Below are 12,021 nucleotides of genomic sequence, written 5' to 3'. Positions count from 1 at the left end.
TTGTTCCATTTCTTGGTTTATCTTATTTATTTACTGGGTTTATTTACAAGAACAAGTCCGGGGCAAATTCATGAGTCTTCAATCTAGAAGATTCACATTAGTTGCTATAACCTAAGATTAGCATTAACTCCAATTTCAGGCATTTTTTTGGTGTATTTGATGGCCATGGAGGAGCTGGAGCAGCAGAGTTTGCTGCAGCTAGGTTAGAGAAGAACATAATGAAGGAAATGGCGAAAAGAGGCGATGAGATGGAGGAGGCTGTGAAGGAGGGTTATCTGGCCACGGATTCTAAGTTTTTGAAGAAAGATATCCGTGGTGGGACTTGCTGTGTCACAGCATTGGTTCATGAAGGAGATCTTGTGGTCTCCAACACCGGAGACTGTCGTACTGTGGTGAGTTGGGGAGGAGTTGCTGAAGCCCTAAACCCTAAGCCCTTACAGTTGATCATCGACCTTCGTTGGATGAAGAGGGAGAGGATCGAGAGTCTGGTGAGCATTACCATTTGCTTCCTCATTTAATAGAGTGTGTCGAAATGATCCATGTTTGTTGATGAGATTTTAATTTCTTTGTAGGGTGGCTATGTGGACTGCTGCCGCGGCGTTTGGAGAGTGCACATATCTTTGGTTGTATCAAGAGCAATCGGAGATTGCCATCTCAAGCAATGGGTTGTAGATGAGCCAACAACTAAGATATTCAATATTAGACTAGAATGCGAGTTCTTAATCCTGGCCTCGGATGGCCTATAGGATAATGTAAGATTCAACCATCGTCTTGTTGATCATCTACATGTTAGATATTGAATCCTTTTGTATTTCTTGTTGCAGGTTAGCAATCAAGAAGCGGTGGGCATCGTCCGTGATGTGTGCGTTAGCATGGATCAGGCAGAAAGGCTAACAACTTGCAAGAAACTTGCATATTTGTCACTGACAAGATGATCCCTTGATGACATTAGCATTATGGTTATTTAATTAACTCAATTTATTTAGTGAGGACTACTTTGAAATTTAAATTTTGATGATGCCATTAAAATGATGATTCTAGGTAACATGCTCTTGTATATGTTGGTCATTTCACCAGCGGCAAGAGGAGAATACAAATAGAATTTGTACATGTCCATTCCCATTTCATTTTTTTAACTCAATACATTTGGCTAGCTTTACCCAATCAATTCCGGTCTTTGGAGTTGTGGTATAAAATAGTTTTATTTTTTAACTATCAAGATTCCTTTCAATACTGTGTAATTCACTATTAAGAGTTTCTGAGTGAACAGTCTTTCGGAAAAGCAAAGGTTTATTTGTGATTTGATTTTGTTTGATTTGTTTTAAATTCTGCATATAAAATTCAATCATTCACATTGGATGTTTGATAAGGCCTGACTGAATGTTTGAAAATGTGATAATGCTAGGTCATCATCCATGGGTTCCACATGGTGTGTTCTGGCTGCATATTCATTCTAGTTTCCAATTATATAAATTCATCCAATTATGAAATATCAAGCGTTCAAACTTCCAATCATATAAATTGCATTAACAAAATCTAAAACGTGTGTTGTGCTCGATTTTGTTCATGAGATATAGAATGAATATCGTTATATAGTATGGATTCTGCGTGTTACTTATGTTTTGGTCTTTTGGATAGTTTCGCACCGCAATGGAACTAGCCTAGGCTAAGCCGTCATTCAGCGGAGACTTAGTTGAGATTCTATCTTGCTATTTACTGAAAGACATATGAATGGATGTTATTTCTTAATCATTGTTAACATAACATTAAACATACTCCAATATCAATTATGGACTGATAACATTGAGGATAGAGGAAATATAAAATAGTAGAAACCGTGCTGGAACCGCGGTTCGGTTCAGGTTCCAAAATTTCATAGCCGAAACCGTGCCAGAACCGCGGTTCGGTTCAGGTTCCAAAATTTCATAGCCGAGCCGGTCCAGATTGAAACCTCAAAAAATCACCGGAAATAAAGTCGAGCCGAAAACGCCAGAAACCGCTAGTTTGAAACTGTGAAAAACCGCCGGTTCCAAAACCAATACTGTAATCGTCGGTTTTGGAATTGAAAACGTAACCGCGGAACACCCTCACGGTTCGGTTCCGGTTCGACAATTTCCAAAATCGGAACCGGCGATTCCGAACCGTGGGCATACTAGAGACTATCGTGATGTGATGAGTCGTGGAGGGGTTGTTGGAGTCATTATAGTTGATCAACGCTCTTTGTTGGATGAAGAAAGGGAGAGGATCGAGATTCGGGTGGGCATTACCATCTGTTTCTTTATTTAATAGAGTATGGCGAAACGATCCATGTTTACCTGCTGGGGTTTGGTGCCCCTTGCACGGCGGAAGACATGTACAAAACAAATAAATTAGATACGGATCTATTTGACCGATTATGCGATTAATCAATTCACATGTTAAACAGATAATTGCAAGTTAGAACGCAAATAATTCATGCTCAAAGAAAGTAAATCCTAAAACATGAATTCTACGGTTTAGAGTTACCGATTTGATTCTCCAAAGAATCGTCGATTGCTCTTGCCTTCTCCACCATGATCCTCAATACTAGACCACGGATCTTCTAACTGGTTCCCGAACTGTATCTCAATATCATGGTGGGCTGATCTTATCAAAATACTAGGACTCAAATAAAGAGAAGACAGAAATTCCTCACGGAGGAGAGCTGAAGAATTTTCGAGCTCCTCTACTAATTAGAGAGGGGGACGAAAATTTCATCTAATAATAATTGTGATTTTGTCTCTCCTTTATTCTCCTATTCATATCAAGTTCATATTGGGCACAGTCAGGGATTTATGGAAGGTTTTGGATATGGGCTCCCCCAATTAGCTTTTTACTAATTAAATTGTACCAACAATTTAATACAAGCTTATATTGGAATATTACGAGCCGCCACTACAGAAGTAATATTACACTCCCCATCCAAATCCGAAATTTGAAGTAATCCGGGTTTCCATTATTTATATTATTTATTTCCCGCGCTTAAGATATAAATGTCCATTAATTAATTAATGTCTGCTATGGACTTAATTAATTAACATCTTATTAATTCCAAGAGTGGACTTAGCAAGAAATACTTATTTATTATTCATAGAGTAATAAAACTCCAACTGGCCAGTTTCTCGAATAATAAAACCTTGTTCGAGCTCCTCTTGAGGACATTATCAAATGAGACTCACCTCGCGCACGATTCAATATAATAGCAATCCTAGCACCGCTAGATATTAATCACCACTACCCAATATATCAGGATTATTGGATTGCGAAAAACCCGCACCATTTGATAAGTCAAAGTAGTGCATAATCAATATCGTATGTTCAATGCTAACGTATGTTGATTAAGAAATAGTTATTTATCAAGACCTAGTCTTTCAGTAGATAGCATAAAGACACGTCTTGCTGTTAGACCCATTCAGTGTTATACCACACTAACGTCATCTTATTTCAGTAAGGCTTAGAAATAATCGGACTGACATTTCAACCTTTCATGATAGGTAGTCTAAGCCTATCTGGGTTGTGAAATTCTTCTTTTTCTTTTACAAAGCATTGTATATAACCGACTGTGTTACCTTAAAGTGGACGTCGCCCACAACCAGTCTACTAAGCAAAAGACTTAGACTTTGTTTGCTTCTTATACATTTAAATGTTTATAAAACATCTTATAAATGCACAAGCAAACACAATGTAATAATATACTGATTCTATTCGTGCGAAACTGCTCGAATAATACTGAATCGGGTTAAAAGTGAATTATAGAGTTTTACATATACAAGCAAGATTCTATTTGAGCGAAACTTGCTCGAAACATGCTTTTTAGTATACCAAACCTAACATTACCTTCCTATATCAAGATAAAAATTGAAATATTTGGCCAAAAGTTTTATTAATAAAAATAGAAAGAAGGTTCATTTGACCCATAGTACAAGTAAGGCTTGGTCTAAACTCGTGAAAAAAATCAAAAAAATTTTATTCGGCTGCTACTCATCCCATATTTGTTTGTTTATTTAAATCGATCTTACTATCGATTTTCAGATTGTGTTTGTGTTTTCAGATTGTATTGGTGTTTATTCCTATCGATCTCAGGAGGAATTTAAGTTATGAATACAATCCAAAGTAGGTCTGCTCTTTCTATCGATCTTCCTAACGATTTTTAGGTTTGCTCTTCCTAAAAATACAATATTTAAGAAAGATATCTGTGGTGGGACTAGTTGTGTGACAACATTGGTTCATCAACGAAATCTAGCTGTGATGTAATAATTAGTCATAGTCATACCGCTCTAACTAAAATAATCTCACAACTTAATTCTAGATTATACCTTAATACTATTTTATCTGGGAAACCTAACATCACTAATTTGCAATTTGTTGCAGTTGTTTGAGTTTGCCACAAAGTACACCGGTCAATACCAAAATAGCATTCCAACAGCTGGATAATTCTATTCAAGCAGTGGATATGAGGTTGTTATTAAACTAAAATCATGTTTTTGAGTATCTCTACGATCATGTAAGATTCAGCCATCGTCTTGCTGATCATCTACATGTTAGAGATTGAATTCTTTTGTGTTTCTTGTTGCAGGTTAGCAATCCTTATGCGTTTCTTGTTGCAGGTTAGCAGTATAAGATTTTATTTAAATAAGTACTTACTATATTATAATTCACAACTATGAAAGCCTAATCTACTTTCTTCCTCTTGCAATCTCATTCACATTCACGCTACAAGAGAGCCTTACTCGTTCCGTTCTTTGGACCTTCCATCATGAATTCCTCTTCACAACTCGCTATTGCCGACCTTTCCCGCTCTTGTGAGTCAAGGTCTCATATCTTTTCTGTTAAAGATTGTAGTTTATTTATTTAATTTCTTGTGTATTATGCATAAACTACCCAAAATTGAGTCTATTTTCTCTTCGTAGATATTAAGCAGTTGTCTAATCTTCATTCTTCAATATTAGATTACATGAATATGAATCATCGCTGCAAAAAAAACATAAATATAATGTGTATTCAAAATTTAATATTAATAGTTGGCGCTACAAATAAAAACATGGAGTAATTATTTTACTTTTTTCTTATTCCAACTTTCAGTGGCGACATTGGATTTAAATTATATGTTCTTTTTTTCTTATTTGTATTTATTTCTATCAGTACAAACATCTCATTATCTTTCTTTACTCTTCTGCCAATATCAAGAATAGAATGAATAGTAGAAAAAAATTCATTTATCAATGATACAGGTATTTCACGTATCAAAATTTGCATCAGTAGGTCATATTGTTCATATTTTCTTATCATTTAACGCAGGTAATTATTTCTCATAGTTCAGCTTAGATATCGATCATAGTTTAATTAAAACTTTATAGTTTGTTGTTAATTTTTCATGATGGAATTTGAATCTTCCTATCCGCTTTCAAATCCACCTACTTCTGAAAAACAAATGATGATGGTACAAGTCGAAAGCGAGCAATAGAAGATTCGGTAGAAAAACCTAGATAATTCAACAAATGATGATGGTACAAGTCGAAAGCAAGCAATAGAAGATTCAGTAGAAAAACCTCCTTTGGCTCCTAAAAGAAAAAACAGAATCCAAAGCTGAGTAACGGCACGACACAACACAACACAACAAATAGTGATATGCAACAAATGCAAAGCTGAAATACCAACTGTCTGTGGGAGTACTAGTGGATTGAAAAATTATTCACTGAAGAGGTGTAAGAGGTGTCCACTATATGATGGCTCTTGTGAGAAAGGTCAAACTATGTTAACGAATAAGACTATGGGGCAACGAAATCAAATAGTTCCTCACACTTTTAATCAGAAAAAGTGTGAAATGAAGCTCACTAACTATGCTATTGCGTATGAAGTATCCTTTTGGGTTGTTGAGGGGAAGAGATTTGTTGCTTTGCTGCATGAAGCACAACCAAGATTTCGAATTCTTGACCGAAAGAAAGTTGTAGGTATGGTTTATGCTTTATTTTTAGAGGAGAAGAAGAAGATTCAAAATGTGCTTAATGGATTAAGGGTGAGTATTACTACTGATACTTGGACTTCGATTCAAAACATAAATTACATGGTTATTACAACACATTTTTAAGATAGTGATTGGAAGTTGCACAAGAGAATAATTAACTTACAAAAATCACAAGTCATATACGGGAAAAAATGGCAAGATGATTTCGAATTCCTGACCCAAAGAAAGTTGCTGGAATGGTTTATGCTTTATTTTTAGAGAAGAAGAAGAAGATTCAAAATGTGCTTAATGGATTAAGGGTGAGTATTACTACTTATACTTGGACTTCGATTCAAAACATAAATTACATGGTTATTACAACTCATTTTTTAGATAGTGAATGGAAGTTGCACAAGAGAATAATTAACTTTACAAAAATCATAAGTCATGTATGGAAAAAAAATGGCAAGATGATTGAGATTTGTTTGAGAGAATGAGGGATAGAAAAAGTATTTTCGATTGTAGTTGATACTGCATCTTCTAATGATAGTGCGATTGATTACTTGAAAAGAAGAATGAGAATTGAAAAAACTTTGATGTTTGATGGGAAATATTTGCACTTGAGATGTGCTTGTCATATACTGAACTTGATTGTTAAGGATGGCTTGAAAGAGCTCAATTGTTCAATTAAGTCTATTAGGAATGCAGTTGTGTTTCTTCATTCTCTTCCTTCTAGATTGAGCAAACTTAGGGAGTTTGCGGTATTAGCCAAGTTTTCTAGTGTGTCAACTGTACCCATGGATGTGAAAACAGGTGGAATTCAACCTATAAAATGTTTTACATTGCATTGAAGTATAGAAGGGTATTTGAAATGAAGAATGAGTTTCATTCATGACATACTTTCGTGAGAAAGATGAAAAGGATAAAGAAAGGATGAGGCCTCCAATTGCGGAGGATTGGGAGAATTCAAAAGCATTTGTACACTTCCTCAAAAATTTCTATGATGCTACTTTAGAGTTAAGTGCATCAAAAACTCTCACATCTCATTTGATTTCACGCTTTACGAATTGAGATCGAGAAAAAGTGTTATGATGATTCGGATCCGACTCGTTCAAAGGTTGCAAAAGCAACGAAGGTCAAATTTGACAAATACTGAGGGGATTGGAATAAAATGAATCCATTGATTTTTATTGCCAACGTCCTAGATCTGAGGAACAAGCATAAAACGCTAAAAGTTAGCGTCAAGAAATTGAGAGTCAAGAACAGAGTGGATGAACAAGATCTTCAAGAGTTATATGAACGATTCAAAAATGATTTGCTAACTTTGTGGGTAAAGTATAAAAGAATGAATGATACATTGTCTACCCAGTGGCCACTCCTTGAACATGCGGATGATAATGACACCATTGACCAAAGTGGTTTGCATCTTTTTTATGATATTTAAAATGGAGTTCAAGAAGAAGTTTCTCAATATCAGCTTAAACAAATATCCAATGAAGTAGAGAAGTACCTAGCCGATGAGATGGAGCAACTGTCTAATCTTTCTTTTAATCTTTTGTATTGGTGGAAAGCAAGTGGAACTAAGTATCCCTGTAACATCCCAAAAGTTCTAAATTGAAAATAGAAAAAGAATATATATTAGAATTTTAGTGGGTTAATAATAATAATAATAATAACAAGAATAGAAAATGAGAAATGAAAATAAGAAAAGAAAAGGTAATGAGTGGCCTTTGAAAGTCACAGGAAGAGAGAGTGACTAAGTAGGAAAAGAAAAACGTGGCGGATGGAGAGTAAAGAATAGAAAGAGAAAAGAAAAGAGAGGGTTAGAAGGAGAAGCTCTTTTTCCATTTAGTTTTCCCTGCCTCTTTTACTCCACGCCATCTCCCTTTCTCTCACTCTAACTTCACATATCCTCCTAATCTCGCTGGATCGACCACCGGAACCGGTCATTGGCTGTGACTCCTGCATCCCACGTCGTCCCCTTTCATCCAAATCTGCTCAGCCTATTTTTAGTTTTAAGCATGAAATTGGAACCTCCACACACACCCATTTCGAATTTTATCAAAGAGTAAGGTTAGAATCTTGCTATATCTTGTTATTTATCTTTCTATAGCTATCGATTATGGAGAGATAAAATTCTTCCTAGGTTATAAATGAATGTTGACTGGACCTTACTATTATACCTAGAACATGATTTTCAAAATTGAGGTTAAAATTGTTGATAGAACAAGAGTATAGAATGTAATTCTTGTATGTTTGAAGTATGAAAATAGAATATAATTGGGCATTATGTTGGAGACGAAAGCTAGTATTCATGGAATTGAGAGTATTATTTTGGGACTCTATAATGGATTCTTAGTAGGAGTTAAGAAAGAAAGTTGATTTTAATTATGGTTTTTGTTAGAACTGAAATTTAGGGTTATTGAATTTGGGGATTTTATTCTTGAGATGAAATTGTCCAAAGTGACTTTGGAACTATGTAACAGCGGTTGAATTATGAGGTTCCAATACCACCTCTCTCTCCCTCTCTAGAATTTCTTCATTCAATTCTCACATCCATATGAAAGGTATCCATATATGAACACACTCGAATTTTCACAGACAAATGAGTAGTCCTGTGTAGAAAGAGAGATGTGAGAGTGGAGATTGAGATGTCGCTGGGAAAGAGGGGACGTCGTCCACCGACAAAGAGAAATTTGAGCATGACGGAATTCACGCTTCTGTCGCCTCACCGACGCAGATTGTTGGATTTAGTCGAAACTAAAGACGAATGTTATTAAATTAAATTAATTAAAAACGTACATATTGAGAATAAGGACAAAAGTGTGTTTTCACTTTTATATAGGATATTGTATTGATAAATATTATCCATCGAATAACAATATTACAATATTTATCTTGTTCCTATTCTGGACTCAGGCCGTGTTTCTTATCACAAGTTTCGTATCTTGTTATATCCTACCCGTACTATCAAACGTGCCCTTACTAAATACGTATACATGTTAAAGCTCTTTAACTTGTCATTTCTTAAATTGAATCTATGTACTTTTATTTGCTATAGTTAAAAATTGTGAATCATGATTTTAATGTCCATTCTTAAAAAAGAATTATGTGTCTATATGGTTTGTTTGTTATTTATGCATCTAAGTCTATGTAGATTGTGGCAAGCAATATATATACGTATTATTTCATATGGTTTATTGAGTCAATATTTAGTTTATTGAAAGTTGTTTAAATAACAAATGCAGGTGCATGATGAGAAATTGAAGGCATTGAGGCTGCGAGAAATGAAGATGAGATACTACTTTATGTTCGTGATATGACATTGAACGTTGTGTGATTGCGTGGAGTTTAATTGTTACAGTTTTTTTTAACATTATTTGAATATGTTTGAGTTTTATTAAATTGGATGTTTTGTAAGTATTTTGAAATATTATTTACATTGTTTTTTTATTTAGAATTATTTACAAAATAATGAGATTTTGGTATGTCGTACCGTAGTCCGATATACCGTAAAACTCTGGTATACCGCAAAAGTACGATATATTGAGTTTAAGTATGACATACCAAAAATGAGGTATGGTATCAGTATTGAAATTTTCCATACCGAAAATAAGGTATACCGGAGTTCGATATACCAAAAATTTTGGTAAGGTAAATGTATGATTTTTTCTAGCGAATTTTCGGTAAGGTATATGATGGTTTCGGTAAGGTATACCTTACCTACCCATCCCTACCTCAGATAGCCTACGGGATAAGGTATACTGTATGATGGTTTCAGCCATCGTCTTGCCGATCATCTACACGTTAGATGTTGAATCCTTTTGTGTTTCTTGTTGCAGGTTAGCAATCATGAAGCGGTAGACATTGTCCGAGATGTGTGAGTTAGCATGGATCAGGTAGAAAGGTTAACGTCTTGCAAGAAACTTGTGGATTTGTCACTGACAAAGAGGATATCTTGATGACATTAGCATTATGATTATTCAATTAACTCAATTTATTCGGTGAGGATTACTTTCAAATTTAAATTTTGATGATCCTATTAAAATGAGCATTCTAGGTGACATGCTCTTCTATATGTTGGTCATTTCACCAGCGGCAAGATGATAATATAAATAGAATTTGTACATGTCCATTCCAATATCATTTTTTTAACTCAACATATTTGGCTAACTTTACCTAGACAGTTCTGGTCTTTAGAGTTGTGGTATAAAATAGTTTTGTTTTTTTAACTATTAAGATTCCTTTTAATAATTTGTAATTCATTATTAAGAGTTTCTAAGTGAATAGTTTTTCGGAAAAACAAAGGTTTATTTGTGATTTGATTTGGTTTTATTTTTTTTGTTTTAAATTTTGCGTGTAGAATTCAATCATTTGCATTGGACATTTGATAAGGGTTGACTGAATGTTTGAAAACGTGATGATGCTAGGTCATCATCCATGGTCCTACATGATGTGTTCTGGCTGCATATTTATTCTAGTTTCCAATTTTGTAAATTCATCCATTTATGAAGTCTCAAGCGTTCCAAACTTCCAATAATATAAATTCATGCATTAACAAAATCTCAAACGCGTGTTGTGCTCGATTTTATTTATTAGATATAAAATGAATATTGTTATATTGTATGGATGCGGCATGTTACTTAGGTTTTGGTCTTTTGGATAGTTTCGCATTGCGATGGAACTAGCATAGGCTTAGTCGTCATTCAGCAAAGACTTGGTTGAGATTCTATCTTGCTATTTACTGAAGCCGAGGTATGAATGATTGTTATTTCTATATCATTGTTGACATAATATTGAGCATACTCCAATATTGATTATGCACTGATAACATAGAGGATAGAAGAAGTATAAACTAGTAGAACATTGAGCATACTCTAATATTGATTATGCTCAATGTTATGTCAACAATGATTAAGAAATAACAATCACTGATACTTTTTTCAATAAATAGCAAGATAGAATCTCAACTGTTAGATCCTTCAGTGCTATATCATACCATTGTCGTTTATTCCTAAGATAAGGAAACATGTGGACTGACACTGCAATCTTTCGTGATAAGTAGCCAAACCCTATCGAGGTTGTGAAATACTCCTTCCGTTCATCGAAGATGACCCGCTTTCCTTTTTAGTTTGTCCCACCCAAGATGACCCATTACTAAAAATAGAAATCTCTTTATATCTACTTTATTCTCCACCTAACACACAAAATAAAACCCCATAAAATCCCGTGCAGCCCAAAGAATGGGTCATCTTCCTTGGGACGGAGAGAGTACTATTTCTCTTCTGCATCACCTTTTGTGAACGTCATTCACGACCAGTCTACTATGCAGAAGAATTAGACTTGTTTATTTATTATACTTCTAAATATTTGTGAAACATCTTATAAATATATAAGCAAAAACCAATATGATAAAATTACTTCTCATCACTTTAGATAGAACTTGATTGTAGAATTTATTATAGACAAACAATTTTAATCGTGCAACATGCTCAAAACATGTTTTTCAATATACCAATCCTAACCGTAAACCCCGCGCTCGTAGGCCCAACACCTCGTCCCAGGACCCAACGCCCCCTCACCGAGCTCAGATTGGGGTTTAAACTTTTTTAGCGATAAGTTAAAAAAAAGGGTCAAGAGAACAAAAGTACTCCCACCGTCCCAAGGAAGATGACCCCTTTCTTGGGCGACACAGGATTTTATGCAGTTATATTTTGTGTGTTAAGAGGAGAGAGTAAAGTAAGAGAAAGTAGAGATAAAAGTGTTTCCATTTTATGTAATGAGTCATCTTAGTTGGGACAAACCAAAAAGGGAAGTGAGTCATCTTCAATGGGACGGAGGGAGTAATAAATATTGTAAGGATGGGATGTAATCAATTGCTAACTAATTATCAATTCAAAATTGAGACCAATTTTCAACCATTAGATTAGAAGATTTTGTGGTTAATATAATGCCAAGTGTAATATATTTTAAATTTAAATAATTATTAATTAAATTAAGAGGGTATTAATGTCAAATCCTATGTGTAGTAATTATAACTGACTACTTTCTTTCTCCTC

General features: G+C 34.7%; 1 long non-coding RNA gene and 1 pseudogene across 2 annotated transcripts; both read left to right on the top strand.

Moving 5' to 3' along the window:
* Positions 1–137: 137 nt before the first annotated feature.
* On the top strand, positions 138–968 carry LOC125218176 (annotated as a pseudogene).
* Positions 969–7,753: 6,785 nt separating this feature from the next.
* LOC125223781 lies at positions 7,754–10,091 on the top strand. 2 transcript variants are annotated; one of them, XR_007176776.1, is made up of 3 exons: positions 7,767–8,035; positions 9,211–9,721; positions 9,805–10,091. It is a non-coding gene; the product is annotated as an uncharacterized LOC125223781 (long non-coding RNA). The 2 variants fall into 2 exon arrangements; XR_007176775.1 differs by having other exon boundaries at positions 7,754–8,035; positions 9,211–9,994.
* Positions 10,092–12,021: the final 1,930 nt, after the last annotated feature.

The sequence above is a fragment of the Salvia hispanica genome, chromosome 4, assembly GCF_023119035.1.
Source record: "Salvia hispanica cultivar TCC Black 2014 chromosome 4, UniMelb_Shisp_WGS_1.0, whole genome shotgun sequence".
NCBI lineage: Eukaryota > Viridiplantae > Streptophyta > Magnoliopsida > Lamiales > Lamiaceae > Salvia > Salvia hispanica.
This window is presented reverse-complemented; position numbering and strand designations above follow the sequence as displayed.